Below are 16,482 nucleotides of genomic sequence, written 5' to 3'. Positions count from 1 at the left end.
TCTGGGGCGTGGCTACGATCCCTCTGCAACAGAGCTGTCCTTTGGGAAAGAAATGCAAAATGTAACAAGACAGCATAAAACAAGAAGGTTACATGTGTGGAGGTAAGCGAAGGCGGGAAACTATGTTCCTGATCATAGCAGTCAACGTTTCCCTTTTTTAAAAGAGAAATTCCCTTATCCCGAATGGGATTCCTTGCAAGAAAAGGGAAAGTTGACAGCTATGTTCCTGATGCAAGTGCTAAAATAAAAAAACTTATGACAAGTTAATACTGTAATGACGACTAATAATTTAATAATTAGCAATTCAATAATGACAAATAAGATTAATAATAAGAGGAGCAGTTGTTAATGATTTATACTGATGACAACGTGTTGCCCTTCTAAAACGTTTCCCTTGAGATACAGTGTCGGGGTAACAGCAAACTACTCCAATAACCGCATCTCACGATTCAGTCAAAATCCATTCTGATCAAAGTAATAGGAACTTAATAAATTACATAGCAGCTAGTATTGAATTTGCCTTTTCAAGTAACTAGTAAGCTGAGTGCTAATGGTTCTTCTAAAAATGGTAATTCTTTTTGTCGTTTAGTCGTGTCCAACTCTTCGTGACCCCATGGATTTGTTTGCACAAAGTCTGTGGGGAAGTTAGATTCCATGAGAATTCCTTCCAATTTCTTTTCAGGGAATGTTATATGATATTGCACCAAGCAATCTTTACCCCACACTTTCCAGTGCATTTCTAGGTCAGTTTCCTTACTGCAAACAGACAAAGGGGTTGTTGTTGTTGTTGACAACAACAACTTTAATGGTGCAACCTGAATTTTCAGGAATGTGACTGAATTATACCCCAAAACAGCCCTCTTGTGGAAGCTCCAATAGACACAAATCATAGATATAGTCTGTCCGCGTGATCCTTCTCCAAAGCTGTGCTTTGTGCCAGGGTCTGGCTTCAGTCAAGCACCTCGACCGCAGCTGAACTCAAGTTGCTCACAGTCTTGAGATAAAATGAGTGCACACAAAGCATGCAGTTCACAGCCCTGCAACCACACAGGGTTTTTTTATTGCAAAACCACAAGCAGATTCCAGCTTGCAAACAGTTGGTTAAAAGAGGAAGTCTATTGCATGGCAGGTGCAAAACCACCTGAGGGGAATTAAAAGTTTTAAAACCTCAAGTTCCTCCCCATGCTTGAAAACAAACAAGTGTTTCAAGCATGTGATCACTGGCTCTGGAACACTTAGCAATCCGAATCCAAGCAGCCACAGACATCAAAGGAGTGGAAATAAAAGGCAGAACCTATAAATTAGGGCTCTTTGCAGACAACCTAATGGTCACAACACCAGACCCCATAAGCACAACAACCTCCCTAATCAGAGAACGCAACACATTTGCAATGGTGTCGGGCCTACAGGTAAACTTTACAAAGTCAGAAGCTATGTGCTTCAACACCCCTCCTCACACCCAAACAGAACTCACTAAGGTCACCATACCTAGGGGTACAAATAACCAGAAACCTCAATAAATTGTACCTCCACAACTGCAAACCCCTGTGGCGACAAATTAACAAAGACCTAAAGAGATGGAAAAACATGAATTTCACTCTCTCAGACAAAATAGCCATGTTCAAAATGACCCCCCCCCCAAAAAAACTAACCTACCTATTCCAAACCCTCCCAGTCTGGATTCCCCCAACCCAACTCCGCAGTTGGCAGAGAAAACTACACTCTTTTATCTTCTCACATAAAAAACCAAGAATAAGCCCCAAATACCTGCACCTCCCCACCTCAGAAGGAGGATGGGGAATCCCCAACATAGAAGCATACAGTATTACATTGCCAACCAAATATGCCATATAATCCCATATATACTCGAAGATGAGAGAAAACAATGGGTACACCTAGAAGGGGGAGTCAACATGGCGCCGAGGTAAGACGCGCTTACCGGTGCTCTTCGGATTTCTTTTAATCTTCATTTAATCCTTTATATTTTATCTTAACTGACCCAGTCAGTCTTTGAAGCATTTTATAATTGCTCCAGCTACATGCTATGGCAACTCTCTGAGAGATTTGGCCCTGCTCCAGACTGCTGCAGACTGCTCCTTGTTTCTCTCTTATCAGCGGGCCGGCCTCGGTTGCTAAAAGAGAAGAGAACGCCATTATCTTAATTGGAGAGAGGGCTTAAGAGGAAGACAGCTGTGTGGTGTTTAAATCCTGGATAAGACATTGTTTGTGCCCAGGCTGCTGTCATAGAGGGCTGAGAGAGGGACCTAGAGAGGGACACAATTGGAAATACCTGCACCACAGCATACCCACTCCTCCCAAACAAACTAAAGAAAATTCCCATAACACTTAACAGGTACACACAGACCACGCTCAAAGCATGGGAAACAGAAATAGGCAAACTATCCCCAACCCCATCCCCACTAATTCCCCTGGCATACCACCCATTATTCCACCATGCAGCACAAAACCTTTGTCAACAGAAGAAATACAAGACAAACTAGAAGACACCCAAATGCCCTGGTTAACACAACACCAATTACATGCCCTGTTAAACAACCCAACAGTAAAATAAGCAGCAACTAGGCCCCTGACAACCTTTGAAAACCTCCTCCTAACAACAAAGGGACATGGTAAAGGAATGGTATCCGCAATATACAAAATACTACTCCAAAATCCCACAAACCCCCTAGACGCTATCAAAAAACAATGGGGGAATGACATAGGCTATGAGATTAACGCCACTCAATGGACCAGAATATGGTCTAAACCCCCCTTTAAATCCATATCAATGAAAAGAAAAGAACTCACTCTGAAACTCACCTGCAGGTGGTACCTAACACCAAGAAAACTAGTGCTAATACACCCAGGAACCTCACCAAAATGCTGGGGAGGGTGCACCTCCACAGGCACATACCTCCACATGTGGTGGGAGTGCCCCAAAATCCAACTATTCTGGACGAACAGCCATACGAGAAATATGTAAAATAACTAAGCAAGTATTAGAAATCACCCCAGAATTGGGCCTACTATACATCTTCCAAGACAACAATGCCCATTTACACCACAAAGAACTCATAACCCACCTACTTTCAGCAGCCAGAAACACCATAGCCAGACACTGGAGAGACCTGTCAGGAGTAAGCATGGACCGATGGTACCAAATAGTATGAGAAACAGCCCTACTAGAAAAATTAACCAATAAACTGAAACTGACACAGGGACAAACAGAAGAAGACGCCTTTACCCCGGTATGGCTCCCCTTTATCACATACACAGCCCAACAAGACAATGACAATAATCCACCAACAGCATACAAATCAATATGGCTAACCTGATCCAAAACACCCACCCACCCCACTCACACATGGAAACAAAGACCACCACAGACAACCACAAATGAACAGTCACACCCTAGGCCAACCCCAACCTCTCTCACCACCAAAGGAACACAAGTGAACAGCAGAGAACCTGCACAAGCAACACTGACACCAAACTCTACATACATTAAGCAAAATAGAAACCACCTGACCCCACCTCCACCCATCTTCCCTCCCTCCACCCCTCTCCCCCTTTTCTTCCTAATGTCTCAACAAACGAAACTGATTTGTAAAAATGTTACATGGAAAAATTACAAGAGAGAGACATTACACATACTTCTGTAAATCAAGAAAATCTTTAATAAAAATACAAAAGAAGAAGCAGCATGTGGTCACAGCCCTTCTAAAGCCAGAACCCACCACGGTGCAAAATCTGGAACTGGGGTTGGAGCTTGAACCTGGCCTTCCTGGAGCCAAGCAACACCCCTCTTGCCTACCAGCCTCTTTGCAGCCGCCACCAGCCAGATGCCTCTGGAAGCTTACAAGAAAGGCATGATCTTTCCCCACTGTTTGCTGCATTGGGGGTTCAGAGGTATATTTCCTTTGACTGTGGAGGTTCCACATGGGTAGATGTGGGGTCCTCTCCTCCAGATGATGCTGAACTGACTCATGCCTGCTATGTCTGCCATCTCCAATTAGGTTCTACCACAGAGAGAAATCGACATTACTATTTCTGCAGTTTGGCTCCTGGGATGAGGTCCTTCCTGTTAAGCCTTTTGCTTTGAGAGGGGTTGGGAGTTATACATGTTTTCTCATATTGTAGCAAAATGGCCCCCAAACAGCTTAAACCAGGGTGGTGAGCTCAGTAGTTGGACTCCCAGCTCCCCTCACCCCCAGCCAGCATGACCAGTGGTCAGGAATGATGGGAATTGTAATCCAGCAACATCTGGTGGCAGAAGTGGACTTTGGTCTTTCAGATTGCAGCAGCGCCCTGTGCACAACTAAAACTCAGTGTCCCCCCGCCTCTCACCTTCTGTTCTGCTCAATTCACTATGTCAGAGTTGCCAGGCCCTGTGGTACCCCCAGGCTCAGCGCCCAGTGTTGGGGATGCGGTCCTGCTGCCCTGAATGTGCCTCTGCTGGGCATTGTGTGTATGTGTGTGTGTGTGTACATGTTCTCCATCCCTGCCTAACCCTTGGTAAGTGAAGACCCCTGACTTCAGTGTCCAGCTAAAAGGGTTTTTTGGGAGCAAACATAACAAAATGTGCAGTTGTCAAGCATTTCCCAAGCAAATGCACTGAAGCAAATTTTTCCAGAGAGGAAGGGGGAAATGCAGTAGGGCTGTATCATGCCTCCACAATGCACCATTGAGCATTCCTGTCAGAAGGGCATGCATGTCGGTCACATCTGTACCATGCAATTCACACACATGCAAAGAGAACGCTATGTGCGTTCTCCCAGATAATCCTGGGAACACCTCTGCTGGCTCTCTGTGTTCTCGCTAGGCCCTGTGCAACTCTCTGATTCCAACTCTCTGGCAAAGCCCAAACTCTCTCCCAGGGCAAGTGCAATGGGCGATGGGATTGCCAGCTGCTGTTGCCCGCTCTCCCTCCTCCTCCTGATGTTTTTCTACCTCATATTTTGATTTCCTCCTTCTTTTCCCAATTCTTTCTTTATTCTTCCATCACCTGCATAAGGTTGCCATCACATAAGGAAAAAGAGCACAAGTTGTGTGTTGACTATCTACCCATTTGGGCCCTTTCTCAATCAGAGAAACTTCAGACTGTGACATTTAGAAGTGATACTTGCATTTGGGTGGGGAATGGGGGTTTCTTTAATGACCTCAGTCACTACAGCACGAGACTCTTCTTCTCAGGGTTGTGGGTTAGAGCTCCGCATTGGACAAATGATTCCTGCATTGTAGGGGCTTGGCCTGGATGTCCCTTAGGGCCCCTTCCATGATTCTGTGAAACCCACAAGCTCCAGACCCCCTGAGGAAACCCAGCCAATGGGCGGGGTATGAATAATAAATAATTTTTTTATTACAGTGGTACCTCGGTTTACGAACTTAATCCATTCCGGAAGTCCATTCGAGAACCAAAACTGTGCTTAAACTGAGGCGCACTTTCCCTCATGAGGCCTTGGCCTCCTGCCGCCGGTGCCCTTCCATCATTCAGCTTCCGTTCTTAGACCAAGGTAAAATTCACAAACCGGGACACTGCTGCTGGTTTTGCGGAGTTCGTAAAGAGGATAGTTTGTAAACAGGGCTGTTCTTAAACTGAGGTACCACTGTATTCTTATTCTGTTCCCATCCAGTCAATCTGTGCCTCAGCCCAGCTGTCCTCTGAAAGCAGCAGCTGCAGCACTGTCACACCTGCTCTTCCTGTCATGTGAGCACAGGTTAGAACAGCCTCCCAAGCATCTGGAGGACCCTGAGTTGGCAAAGGCTGTGTTAGAAGGAATATTTTTATTTCTCTCTGAATTTACGGTGACCTTCTTATGTAATGAATTGCAGTCCCTGCAGAACACTTAAAACATTTCCTTTTTTCCCTTTGAATGTGTTGTAAAATAGATTTTTCCACCCTCCGACCATCTCTAGGTGGTGCTCTTTCTCTGTCAGTCTTGAAGTGAAGTTCCATCCGAAAAGACTCCTGGCAAACTTTATCCTTTGCAATCCACATCCATTTAGAAACTGTACTTTTAAAGTCTACCTAAAATTCCTGGGTTATTTATGTGATTACCCCCACCCACTGAATGCAATTTCCTTTCCCCATTGCCTTCTGGTTTTTACAGGCTTGGTATAAATATGCTGAAAATAAGAGAAATAAAACGTGCCACTTTCACTGGTTACTACTATTACTATTCGTATCTGTACTCAAATTTTCCTATTCAAGGGTACATAGAAGGAAAATTATTGACATCACACAACCCTATAAGGCAGGTTAGACAAAAAGCAGCCTGACCCAGGGAGCTTCATGGCAAAGCAGCCATTTGAACCCAGTTCTTTGTTGTCTACCATGATCTGTATCCACCTCACCTCTGTGAGGGTTCTCTAAGGTCACGGTCTGTCCACAACCTTGGCTGCATGCAGTGCTTTTTGTCCTAGGAAAAAAGGGTGCCAGGACTCACCATGAAGTTACAGTAAGTACAGCCAGAAAAAAGCTTGGCTGGGTATAAGTAATAAACTATTATTATTATTATTATTATTATTATTATTATTATTATGCACAGCCCATAATAATAAAAATGCATATAAATTTAAAACATCTCCTTTTACAGTGCCTAGTAGGAAGGAACAAATCTGAAGCAAAGTGTTCAAAGATATCTGGATTTTTGCTATGGGGGATGGCATTTCTGTCCCAAATGTTCTTTACCCTAAACACAACCAACACACTCAAACACAGCATCTCAGGGACAACTGTAAGTCACAGGCCTATTTTACTATTCTCTCTTAAGGTCCAAACCACCATACAAACTTTATACATGCAACCCAAAGCAGGGAGCATCAAACTAGCCAAATATAAACTTTTAGCAGTTTCTTCCAGCTCTGCTGCTTCTGCTGGCACTGGTGGTTCACTCTCTGCAAGGTGCTCCGTCAAGTGCCTGGCCTTTCATGCTCAAGAGACTGTTGAATGTCCCTTGGCCTTCAGCAGGGAAAGGAATCTCTGGCCAAGGGGGGCAAATGAGATCGGCCAGACTAGCAAATTTGGCCCATGCTGCTGTTTTGGGCAGGCAACACACACCTGTCACTCAATTATGTCAAATGTGATAGGTAAAACTACAGCACTGGCTGCCATGGAATAATCCTGAGTGCATGAGTGGAGTCCCAGTTGTTTGTTTGTAGTGAGGCTTACTGTTAAGTTGTGGGTTGACATAGCAGCCGGCACAGCGATTTCTTCAAGTAGCTCTTTATTTTGTAAGCTGGAATAGAACTGACTGCAAACAGCTCAGCCGGCCTGCTTTTATAGGCAGCCGGCTGTCAACATTGTAACAACAACAGCCCAGGGTTCCCGCCTAAAATAACTGACGCGGACCTGAGTGAAAACTATCTACAGACCTGAGTGAAAACTATATACAGTATCCCCCTGTTGGCCCAGGGTGAAACTACACTACATAACACCCCTCCCCACCGAGATAAGGCGTTAGTTACAATCGTAATGGTTTCCTTATATACAGCACTACGCGTAATGGTTCAATTAGGCACAAAAGCATATCGGTTACATTTCCCATACTTAGACCAACAGTGATACATGTCCAACAACATAGTCCTTTAAATAAGTTGGGCGCTTGGAAACTCTGCCAGACCGCCGGGGACTGGTAGCCAAGTCCGGAGGGCCACACAGTTCTCGCTGAGGCTGTGGTGCGACCCTAGGTGGCGTTGGAACCAACTCCCCTGGATCCGCTGCTGTGGGTGGAGCCTCCGCAAGTGGAGTGGTCTGAGTCTGTTCTGAAGCGGCTTGGTTTGGCTCCACGGTGGCAGTTTGCGAGGGAGGTGTAGGTGGGGCCTCGCCATCTGTACGTGTCTCTTCTGGAGCCGCAAGCGCAGTTGGGGGCACCTCGGTAGTGTCCAAGTCCCCAACCCTGCGCCTAAGCTGGTCTATGTGCCGTCGCCACAAGCGTCCGTCTTCGAGTGCCACCTGGTACGAGCGAGGTCCAGTGACTCCCACTACTGTGGCTGGCACCCAAGGAATGTCCCCCACATAGTTCTGGACAAAGACCTGGTTTCCTGGGACAAATGACCGTGGCGCGTTGGCACAGCCTGGGGGTTCAGCCACGGCAAAGTCCGGGTGTAGCCGGTCGAGCGGTGACCTGAGGCAGCGGCCCATAAGCAGTTCAGCAGGACTCCTCCCTGTGGCCGCATGAGGGGTGATGTGTTGCACGAACAAGTATTCGGCGACCCGCTCATGCCAGTCTCCCCGGTCCAGGCGCGCCAGTGCCTCTTTTGCCGAGCGCACCATTCTTTCCGCTTGCCCATTGCTGGATGGATGAAAGGGTGCCATTAGGGCATGGCGGATGCCCAGTCCCAAAAGATACCGCTCAAACGTGCCTGACGTGAACTGCGGTCCGTTGTCAGAGACAAGGACATCAGGACACCCATGCGTTGCAAACAGGCCTCGCAGCACCCGGATGACAGCTTCGGTAGTGGTGGAGGGCATCAGGGTGACCTCCAGCCATTTGGAATAGGCGTCCACCACTACCATAAAGGTCCGGCCGTGAAAGGGGCCAGCCAGATCGATGTGCACCCTTGACCAGGGTGTTTTTGGCGTCTCCCAGGTGTGTCCCTTAGCTGCCGGTGGTGCAGGCCTCGACTCTTGGCACGCTTGACAGGCGGACACCCAGGCAGTGATGGCATCGTCCATATTAGGCCACCAGACGTAACACCGAGCCAACGCCTTCATTTTGACAATTCCCGGGTGGCCAACGTGCAGAGCCTCCAGGACGCGCTGACGGAGTCCCTGGGGAATCACGACGCGGTCTCCCCACAGCAGACAGCTGCGATGAGCTGAGAGTTCATGTTGCCTGGTTGCGAAGGGCTGGAACTCCGATGCAAAAGGCCCTTGTGGCCACCCCCTCCACACCCAGTTGAGCACCCGGCTGATGGTGCGATCCTGGGCAGACGCGGAGGCCACAGTGGCAGCCGATACAGGCGCTGCCGGAAGATCCTCAATCAGAAGGAGCGATGAAGCTGGAGCCGGGTCTTCCACAAATGCTGGAAGAGGGCAACGGCTGAGGGCGTCGGCATGGCCCATCGATTTCCCCAGGCGATGGATGAGCCGGTAGTGGTAGGCAGCCAGGAAAACAGTCCATCGCAGCATGCGTGGCGAGAGGACCGGTGGAGTTGGACGATCACCGGCGAGGAGGCCCAGGAGTGGCTTGTGGTCAGTGATGAGGTCAAAAGTCCTGCCATAGAGGTATTCATGGAACCTCTTCACTCCAGCCACAAGTGCCAATGCCTCCTTGTCGAGCTGGCTGTAATTCCGTTCCGTCGGAGATAGTGTCCTGAAAAAGTAGGCGAGCGTTGCTTCTCTTCCATCTGGAAAACGGTGACTAAGGACAGCACCAATGCCAAAAGGTGAGGCGTCGCAGGCAAGGACCAGTGGCCTGGATTCACTGTACTGTACCAGCACACTGTCTGAAGAAAGGAGAGCCTTGACCGCGTTGAAGGCTGCCATCTCCCAATGACCCCAGGCCCAAGGCGTCTTAGTGCTAAGGAGTCGGTGAAGAGGCTCAGCCACTGTGGCTTTGTGGGGCAGGAACATGTTATAAAAGTTCAGCAGCCCCAGGAATGCCTGCAACTCCGTTTTGTTCTTTGGGGTGGGGGCCTGCTGGATAGCACAGATCTTGGATGTGGTTGGGTGAAGGCCGGAGGCATCGATAAGATAGCCCAGGAACTCTACCTGTGGAACGGCGATCTGGCACTTCTCCCTCTTTACCTTGAGCCCGGCCTCTTGGAACCTGGTCAGCACGGCACGGAGGCGCTCGAACAGCTGCTGGTGTGAGTCTGCAGACACCAATACATCATCAAAATATGGTACCACGCCCAGAAGCCCTTGCAGGAGACGCTCCATAAGGCTTTGGAAGATGCCAGGAGCCACACTCACCCCGAACTGCAACCGGCGGCAACGGAATGCCCCCCGGTGGGTGACGATCGTCTGGGCTTCAGCAGTGGCATCATCGACTGGCAGTTGTTGATAGGCTTGGGCAAGGTCCAGCTTAGCGAAGACCTTACCCTCACCCAGGGAATGCAGCAGGTGTTGGACAACAGGAACCGGATAAGCGTGCTGCTGAAGTGCCTTGTTGATCGTGCACTTGTAGTCAGCACAGATTCTCACCGACCCATCTGGCTTGACAGGCGTGACGATGGGGGTTTCCCACTTGGCGTGGTCAACCGGCTCCAAAACTCCTTGGGCGATCAGTTTGTCCAGTTGTTCGTCCACCTTAGCCTTGAGAGCAAAGGGAACCCGGCGTGGCTTTAGCTTGATGGGGGCGACTTGTGGATCAAGGCTAAAGGAGATGGGCGTACCTGTATATTGCCCCAAGGTGCCATCAAAAACCTCGGCAAAGTCTTTGACCAGACCCTCAGTCTCTGCGTTAGAGATGCAGTTGATGCCGGTGACTTCCAGGCTGAGGGCATCAAACCAGTCTAGCCCTAGGAGGCTTGGCCGCTGACCTTCGACCACCACCAACCGGAGCAGGCCCGAAAAATCCTTGAAGGCGATCCGGAACCGGCCAACGCCTACCACGGGAATGTCGTTTCCCTGGTAGTCTCTCAGGTGTACGCGGTGAGAGTCGAGTTGCCTTTTGGACACTCTGGGTACCAGTCTTTTGATGGTGCTCCATGACACGATGGACAGGGCAGACCCGGTGTCGATCTCCATGTCACATGGAGCTCCTTCAATGAGCACCGTGACGTTCAGCTTGCGTCGCGTAGGCGAGTCGGTTTGGCCAATCGTGGTTCCAGACGGGCAGCGGCAGTTGGTGAGAGCGAAACAACTTTCCTTGGCAGACTGGAGTGAAGACTTGAACTTGCGAGTCGATGAAGGGGGGGTGTCAGACGGAGCCGATCGGCAGACCTTAGCGATGTGGCCCCTTCTGGAACACTTCCTACAGATGGCGTCTCTGAATCGACACTTGGCACGGGAATGGTTGCCTCCGCAGCTGGCACATTCCGGTTGGCCCTTGGACTTCTGTTGGAACTTCCTGCGCTCCCGCTTTGTCTGGTGCACGTCATCGTCTTCACTGGAGGATGCCTCATCACTGCTGGCCTCTTCATGATGCACCGGAACTGGCTCCCTAGCAAGACGCGGGCTGCTGGACTTGCGGATCTCCTGGGCGGAGCGTTCAGCAGCTTCTGAGGCCACAGCCTCCTCAATGGCTTTCTGTAGCGTGAGGTCTGGCTTGGCTAGGAGACGCCGTTGCAGATGGATGTCCCGGACCCCGCAGACGATTCGATCCATCAGGGCATCGTCTAAGTCTCGGAACTCACAGTGCATTGCAGCCTGTCGCAGGGCGGTGGTGTAGTTGTTGATTGACTCCCCCTCTGCCTGGTTCCGGTGGTAGAACGCATGGCGGGCAGCAATCTTGGACGGCTTTGGTGCGTAGTGGTTGCGGAGCTTCTCTTGGATCGTGTCCCATGGTGTTGCCTGGACTGCTTCAGGCGCAACCAATGCTCGGGCCGTCTCAAACACCTCAGGCCCACAGAGGCTGAGGAATAGGCCCCGCTTCCGATCCTTTGATACTGCTGTCAGCTCGTTGGCTTGGAGGTAGCAGTCGAACCGAGCGAGGTAGGAGTCCCATGATTCAGAGGCTGGCGCAAACGGCAGTAGAGGCACAAGTGAAGCCATGATTCTGATGCCGGCGTGAAGGGCGATGGATGGAACACAGTGCTCTAGCCAGAACAGTCAGCTCTGAATTGGTTCTGCCCAGTGATTTCGCTCAGTGATTTCGCTCTGTGATTCAGCTCAGTGATTCAGCTCAGTTCAGAGGCTGGCCGCATCTGGCTGTGCTCTGATGTCCATCCATCCCATCCTCGTCGCCAGTGTTAAGTTGTGGGTTGACATAGCAGCCGGCACAGCGATTTCTTCAAGTAGCTCTTTATTTTGTAAGCTGGAATAGAACTGACTGCAAACAGCTCAGCCGGCCTGCTTTTATAGGCAGCCGGCTGTCAACATTGTAACAACAACAGCCCAGGGTTCCCGCCTAAAATAACTGACGTGGACCTGAGTGAAAACTATATACAGTATCCCCCTGTTGGCCCAGGGTGAAACTACACTACATAACACTTACATTTGGCACTGTTTAAATTCAGCATGTGCTTGATATTAAGTGAGCTAACCCAGAACTGAAGAGAGAGGGAGGGAGGAAGGGAGGGGAAGAAGACTGGACTTTTCCCTTCCCCACATGAGCTGAGGAGCAGTAGTTGCCTACCACTAAGAATGTCAGAGAATTCCAATGAAGAAGAAGAAGAAGAAGAAGAAGAAGAAGAAGAAGAAGAAGAAGAAGAAGAAGAGTAGTAGTTTGGGTTTGATATCCCGCCTTTCACTCCCTTTAAGGAGTCTCAAAGCGGCACACATTCTCCTTTCCCTTCCTCCCCCACAACAAACACTCTGTGAGGTGAGTGGGACTGAGAGACTTCAGAGAAGTCTGACTGGCCCAAGGTCACCCAGCAGCTGCACGGGCCTTTGATAATATATCATGGGATTTTATGTTAAAGAATTTAGAATATATGGAAGTGGGTAAGGAATTTTTTAATGGAATAAAAGCAATATATACAGAACAGAAAGCAAAGTTGATAGTAAATAATATTATGACAGAAGACATAAAAATAAACAAAGGTACAAGACAGGGATGTCCGTTATCACCACTATTGTTCATCTTGGTTCTGGAAGTTTTGTTAAAGTCAATAAGGAAAAACGATGAAATAAAAGGGGTGACTGTGGGTAAAAATGAATACAAAGTTAAAGCGTTTGCAGATGATCTGGTAATAACAGTGGAGGAACCACTGGGAAGTATTAAAAGAATATTAGAAGAAATAGATCAATTCGGTCAAGTCGCAGGGTTTTATTTAAATAAAAAGAAGACAAAAATTATTGTGAAAAATATGAAACAAGAATTAATAGAGGTAATGCAACAACAAACTGGAATAGAGGTGGTGAATAAAGTGAGATATTTAGGAATTTGGTTAACCCCCAGAAATATAGATTTGTTTCAAAATAATTATATACCTGTGTGGAATGGAATAAAAAGGGATTTGGAGGTGTGGGGAAGGTTGAAGGTATCCTTTTGGGGGAGAATATCAACGATAAAGATGAACGTGCTACCAAAGATGTTATTTTTATTTCAATCACTCCCGATAATCAAGGGGACATCAATATTTGAAGAATGGCAAAAGATAATATCAAGGTATATCTGGCAGGGAAAGAAGCCAAGGATTCAGTTTAAGTTATTAACAGATGCGAAGGAAAGAGGTGGCTTCGCCCTGCCAGATTTGAAACGATATTATGAAGCATCTTGCTTATGTTGGCTAAAGGAGTGGATTAAATTAGAAAATGGAGAATTGTTGGACTTAGAAGGGTTTGATAACAGATTTGGCTGGCACGCATATATATGGTATGAAAAGAAGAAAATTCATAAAGGGTTTGAAAACCACATCTTCCGAAGGTCATTGATAAATGTATGGGACAGGTATAAAAATTTGCTGGAGTTTAAACTCCCCCATTGGATTTCACCTTTAGAAGTGATGAGTGTGAAAAAGATCAATATGAGGGGGAGGTGGATAACATACGGAGAATTAACAGTTAAAGAAGGGGGGAAATGGAAAATTAAACCCTATGAAGAAGTAAAAGAATTTGTTTATGACTGGTTGCATTACTATCAGGTCTGTGAAATGTTTAAAAACATCTGCCAATCATCCAAATTATATCTTCTTTAATTACACATTTCCAAATTTTGCTATTGCCTTTATGCCTACCCCCCACTTCTATTTTCCCTTTTTACAATATTTCTTATGTTATTACAAAGCTTCTTTAAATGCCACTAACATTATTCCATTATCACTTATACACTCCCAATACTCAACTAACTTTCCCCAGTCCTCGATGAACTTTTGATCTCGTAGATATCTGATCTTCCCAGTCAGTTTACCAAGTTCTGCATAGTCCATCAGCTTCAGTCTCCACTCCTCCAGCGTTGGTATTTGTTCTTGTTTCCATTTCTGTTTTTTTTAAATAATAATATTTTATTAAGTTTTAACAATCAAAGAAATTCCAAACCAGCAAACAAAGAAAAGAAAAAACACAAGAAAAATATAAAAACATAAAAGCACAGAAATACAAAATTACAAAATACAAAAATACAAACATTTAACATAAAAAGGAAAAAGAAAAAGACAACACATAAAAAGAACAAACAAAAATTCCTCTTTTTAAATTTCTCATCTTTAGTTAACTTATTTTCCTGACTTCCTCACGCCTCCCTTTTTTGTATCCCTTTTGGAAATTGGTTCAGCAAATTCATATCCTATTAATTTATCCTCTATTTATCAATCCAATCTTACATTTTACCTTGTTGCTAGAACCCCTTCAATTCATTTCAATGTCATCAACATTCAGAAATTTTACAATGTTTCTGCAAATAAATTTTAAATTTCCTCCAGTCTTCTTCCACCAACTCTTCTCCCTGGTCTCGGATTCTGCCAGTCATTTCCGCCATTTCCATATAGTCTATCACCTTCATCTGCATTCTTCCAAGGTGGGTAGATCTTGTGTCTTCCAATACTTTGTGATGAGTATTCTTGCTGCTGTTGTAGCATACATAAAGAATGTTCTATCCTTCTTTGGCACCAATTGGCCGACCATACCCAGGAGAAAGGCCTCTGGTTTCTTCAGGAAAGTATATTTAAATACCTTTTTCATTTCGTTATTGATCATTTCCCAGAAAGCCTTAATCTTTGGGCACATCCACCAAAGGTGAAAGAATGTACCTTCATTTTCCTTACATTTCCAACATTTATTATCGGGCAGATGATATATTTTAGCAAGCTTGACTGGAGTCATGTACCACCTGTACATCATTTTCATAATATTCTCTCTCAGGGCATTGCATGCCGTGAATTTAATCCCGGTGGTCCACAACTTCTTCCAGTCAGCAAACATAATATTATATCCTATATCTTGTGCCCATTTTATCATTGCAGATTTTACCATTTCTTCCTCAGTGTTCCATTTCAACAACAAATTGTACATTCTTGATAGTATCTTAGCATTGGTTCTAACAGTTTTGTTTCTAACTTTGATTTTTCCACCTGGAAACCAATTTTTTTATCCAGGTTATAAACCTCTCTTATTTGAAAATAGTGTAACCAGTCTCGCACCTTCTCTTTAAGCTTCTCATAACTCTGCAATTTCAATTTGTCACCTTCATGTTCTAAAATTTCCCAGTATTTTGGCCATTTGGCCTCCATGTTAAGTTTTTTCAAAGCTTTTGCTTCCATAGGTGATAGCCACCTTGGGGTTTTACTCTCCAAAAAGTCTTTGTATCTTATCCAGACATTAAACAATGCTTTCCTGACAATATGGTTTTTAAATGCCTTATGTGCTTTTACCTTGCCGTACCACAAATAAGCGTGCCACCCGAATACATTGTCAGAACCTTCAAGATCTAGGACATCTGTATTTTCAAGAAGCAGCCATTCCTTCAACCAGCAAAAAGCTGCTGATTCATAATAGAGTTTAAGGTCTGGCAGGGCAAACCCCCCTCTGTCTTTAGCATCAGTGAGTATCTTAAATTTTATTCTGGGCTTTTTGCCCTGCCAGACAAATCTAGATATGTCTCTTTGCCACTTCTTGAAACAATCCATCTTGTCAATAATTTGCAATGATTGAAATAGAAACAACATTCTCGGCAATACATTCATCTTAATAACAGCAATTCGACCCAGCAAGGAAAGCTTCAAATTCGACCAAATTTCTAAATCTTTTTTCACTTCTGACCAACATTTCTCATAGTTATCTTTAAATAAATTCACATTCTTAGAAGTCATGTTCACCCCCAGGTATTTCACCTTCTTTACTAATGTTAAGTCTGTCTCTTTCTGAAACCTCTCTCTCTCTATCGGCATCAAATTTTTCTCCAAAACATTGGTTTTTAACTTATTCAATTTAAAACCTGCCACTTGACCAAATTCCTAGATTACTTCTAGAGCCCTCTTGGTACTGGATGCTGGCTCCTGTAATCTCAGTACTATAAAGGTAAAGGTAAAGGTACCCCTGCCCGTACGGGCCAGTCTTGCCAGACTCTGGGGTTGTGCGCCCATCTCACTCAAGAGGCCAGGGGCCAGCGCTGTCCGAAGACACTTCCGGGTCACGTGGCCAGCGTGACATCGCTGCTCTGGCGAGCCAGAGCTGCACACGGAAACGCCGTTTACCTTCCCGCTAGAAAGCGGTCCCTATTTATCTACTTGCACCCGAGGGTGCTTTCGAACTGCTAGGTTGGCAGGCGCTGGGACCGAGCAACGGGAGCGCACCCCGCTGCGGGGATTCGAACCTCCGACCTTTCGATCAGCAAGCCCTAGGCGCTGAGGCTTTTACCCACAGCGCCACCCCCGTCCCATATCTCAGTACTAGGTCATCTGCAAAAGCTTTAAGTTTGTATTGTTCGACTCCGA

General features: G+C 46.4%; 1 long non-coding RNA gene across 1 annotated transcript in view; it reads left to right on the top strand.

The window, feature by feature from the left end:
- The first annotated feature begins 2 nt into the window (after positions 1–2).
- LOC309375593 overlaps positions 3–16,482 on the top strand; it is a 50,192-nt gene continuing 33,712 nt past the window's right edge. Inside the window, exon 1 of the long non-coding RNA XR_014170971.1 lies at positions 3–102. This is a non-coding gene — a long non-coding RNA (uncharacterized lncRNA). The remainder of the gene's footprint in view (positions 103–16,482) is intronic.

This window comes from Podarcis melisellensis (genome assembly GCF_964234715.1).
Source record: "Podarcis melisellensis genome assembly, chromosome: 8".
Lineage (NCBI taxonomy): Eukaryota > Metazoa > Chordata > Lepidosauria > Squamata > Lacertidae > Podarcis > Podarcis melisellensis.
Note: the sequence above shows the minus strand (reverse complement) of the source record. Positions and strands in the feature narration are given on the sequence as shown.